We start from the raw sequence: 3,199 nt of genomic DNA, 5'->3' as shown, positions 1-3,199 counted from the left end.
TTTCCATAGGGTTCTCCTAGGTAATTCACCTCTTCCATTGAAGGGTTCTCAGGATCATAAGCTTCTTCCTCAGATGAAGCTCCCTTAGTACTGCCAGGTGCATTTTGCATTCCAGACAGACTTTGAGAAATCAAATTGACTTGTTGAGTCAATATCTTGTTCTGAGCCAAAATGGCATTCAGAGTGTCAATCTCAAGAACTCCTTTCTTCTGACTAGTCCCATTGTTCACAGGATTCCTTTCAGAAGTGTACATGAATTGGTTATTTGCAACCATTTCAATCAGCTCTTGAGCTTCTGCAGGCGTCTTCTTCAGATGAAGAGATCCTCCAGCAGCTATCCAAAGACATCTTGGATAGTTCAGAGAGACCATCATAGAAAATACCTATGATGCTCCATTCAGAAAGCATGTCTGAGGGACATCTTCTGATTAATTGTTTGTATCTTTCCCAAGCTTCATAGAGGGATTCTCCATCCTTCTGTCTGAAGGTATGGACTTCCACTCTAAGCTTACTCCATCTTTGTGGTGGAAAGAACTTTGCCAAGAAGGCATTGACTAGCTTTTCCCAAGAGTCCAGGCTTTCTTTAGGTTGAGAGTCCAACCATATTCTAGCTCTGTCTCTTACAGCAAAAGGTAATAGCATCAGTCTATAGACCTCAGGGTCAACCCCATTAGTCTTGACTGTGTCACAGATTTGCAAGAATTCAGCTAAGAACTGATGAGGATCTTCCATTGGAAGTCCATGGAACTTGCAATTCTGTTGCATTAGAGAAACTAATTGAGGCTTAAGCTCAAAGTTGTTTGCTCCAATGGCAGGGATAGAGATGCTTCTCCCATAGAAATCAGGAGTAGGTGCAGTGAAGTCACCCAGCACCTTCCTTGCATTGTTGGCATTGTTGTTGTTTTCGGCTGCCATGTGTTCTTCTCCTTTGAAGAATTCGGTCAGGTCCTCTAAAGAGAGTTGTGCCTTGGCTTCTCTTAGCTTTCGCTTCAAGGTCCTTTCGGGTTCAGGATCAGCTTCAACAAGAATGCCTTTGTCTCTGCTCCTGCTCATGTGAAAGAGAAGAGAACAAGAAAATGTGGAATCCTCTATGTCACAGTATAGAGATTCCTTGAGGTGTCAGAGGAAAAGAGAAATAGAAAGAAGAAGGAGAAGAATAATTCGAACTTTAATTAGATAAGGTTCGAATTGTGCATTAAGAAGGAGTGGTACTCCATAAATAGAAGGATGTGAGAAGGAGTGAAGAGAATTTTCGAAAATTCAATCAAAAGATTTTGAAAACATTTTGAAATTCACTTAATTGATTTTCGAAAATTGAAAGTGGAAAAGAAATCAAGTGATTTTTGAAAAAGATTTTGAAATTATAAATTAGAAAGATTTGATTGAAAACTATTTTGAAAAAGATGTGGTTAAGAAGATATGATTAGTTTTAAAGAGATGTGATTGAGAAGATATGATTTGAAAACAATTTTAAGAGATATGTTTTGAAAACAATTTTAAAAGATTTGATTTTGAAAATTAATGACTTGCCTAACAAGAAAAGATATGATTCAAACATAAAACCTTCCTCAACAAAAAAAAGGCAAAAAATGTTCAATCAAATCATTAATTGTTAGTAAGTATCTTTGAAAAAGGAAAGAAATTGATTTTGAAAACATTTGATTGAAAAGATATGATTTGAAAAAGATTTGATTTTGAAAAACTTTGAAAACTTGAAAAAATTTGATTTTGAAAACAAAATCTTCCCCCTAGCACCATCCTGGCGTTAAACGCCCAGAATGGTATACATTCTGGCGTTAAACGCCCAGAATGGTATACATTCTGGCGTTTAACGCCCAAAATGCTACCTCTTTGGGCGTTAAACGCCCAACCAGGTACCCTGGCTGGCGTTTAAACGCCAGTCTGCCTTCTTCACTGGGCATTTTTGAATGCTCAGCTTTTTCTGTATAATTCCTCTGCAGCATGTTCTGAATCTTCAATTCTTTGTATCATTGACTTGAAAAGACACAAATTAAAAGTATTTTTGGATTTTTAATAATCAAAATGCAATAAGAATCAAATAACAATGCATGCAAGACACCAAACTTAGCAGTTTGTATACTACTAACACTATATGAGACACATAAACACTCAAGCCAAAAGAATTCAAAGATCAGAGTAAGAAATCATCAAGAATTACTTGAAGACCCTTAAGACACATGAATGAATGCATGCTATTGACACCAACTTAAGATGAGACACTAGACTTAAGCAAGAAACATCAAATATTTTTGGATTTTATGATTTTTTTGATTTTTTTGTGTTTTTCGAAAATTAAGTGGAAAAAAAGATATCAAAATTCTTAATGAGAATTCCAGGAATCAGTGCAATGCTAGTCTAAGACTCCGGTCCAGGAATTAGACATGGCTTCACAGCCAGCCAAGCTTTCAAAGAAAGCTTCGGTCCAAAACACTAGACATGACCAAAGGTCAGCCAAGCCTTAGCAAATCACTGCTCCAAAAGCAAAATTGATGAAAATCAACAAGCTCTTGTGGTGATAAGTTGAAACCTCGGTCCAATCAGATTAGACATGGCTTCTCAGCCAGCCAGATTTCAACAAATCATCATGAAACTCTAGGATTCATCTTCAAGAATTTCGAAAAAAAATAAATACCTAATCTAAGCAACAAGATGAACCTTCAGTTGTCCAAACTGAACAATCCCAGGCATTGTTACCAAAAGCTTGCTCAAAACTTGAACAATCCCCGGCAACGGCGCCAAAAACTTGGTGCGCAAAATTGTGAACAATACTTTTCACAACTCTCATAATCCCTGGTCATGAACTCCAAAAGACTTGGTGGTTCAATTCCATGGCATTACACAACTTCGCACAACTAACCAGCAAGTGCACTGGGTCGTCCAAGTAATACCTTACGTGAGTAAGGGTCGATCCCACGGAGATTGTTAGCATTGAAGCAAGCTATGGTCATCTTGTAAATCTTAGTCAGGCAAACTCAAATGTATATGGTGATGAACGAAAATAACATAAAAGATAAAGATAGTGATACTTATGTATATCATTGGTGTAAGAGCTTCAGACAAGCGTATGAAGATGCCTTCCCTTCCGTCTCTCTGCTTTCCTACTGCCTTCATCCAATCCTTCTTACTCCTTTCCATGGCAAGCTCGTGTAGGGTTTCACTGTTGTCAGCAGCTACTGAT

General features: G+C 37.6%; 1 non-coding gene across 1 annotated transcript; it reads left to right on the top strand.

Moving 5' to 3' along the window:
- Positions 1–402: 402 nt before the first annotated feature.
- On the top strand, positions 403–510 carry LOC130947017 (small nucleolar RNA R71). Its single transcript, XR_009072431.1, has one exon. It is a non-coding gene; the product is annotated as a small nucleolar RNA R71 (small nucleolar RNA).
- The last annotated feature ends 2,689 nt before the right edge of the window (positions 511–3,199 follow it).

Source organism: Arachis stenosperma, chromosome 8 (assembly GCF_014773155.1).
Source record: "Arachis stenosperma cultivar V10309 chromosome 8, arast.V10309.gnm1.PFL2, whole genome shotgun sequence".
Taxonomy (NCBI): domain Eukaryota; kingdom Viridiplantae; phylum Streptophyta; class Magnoliopsida; order Fabales; family Fabaceae; genus Arachis; species Arachis stenosperma.
This window is presented reverse-complemented; position numbering and strand designations above follow the sequence as displayed.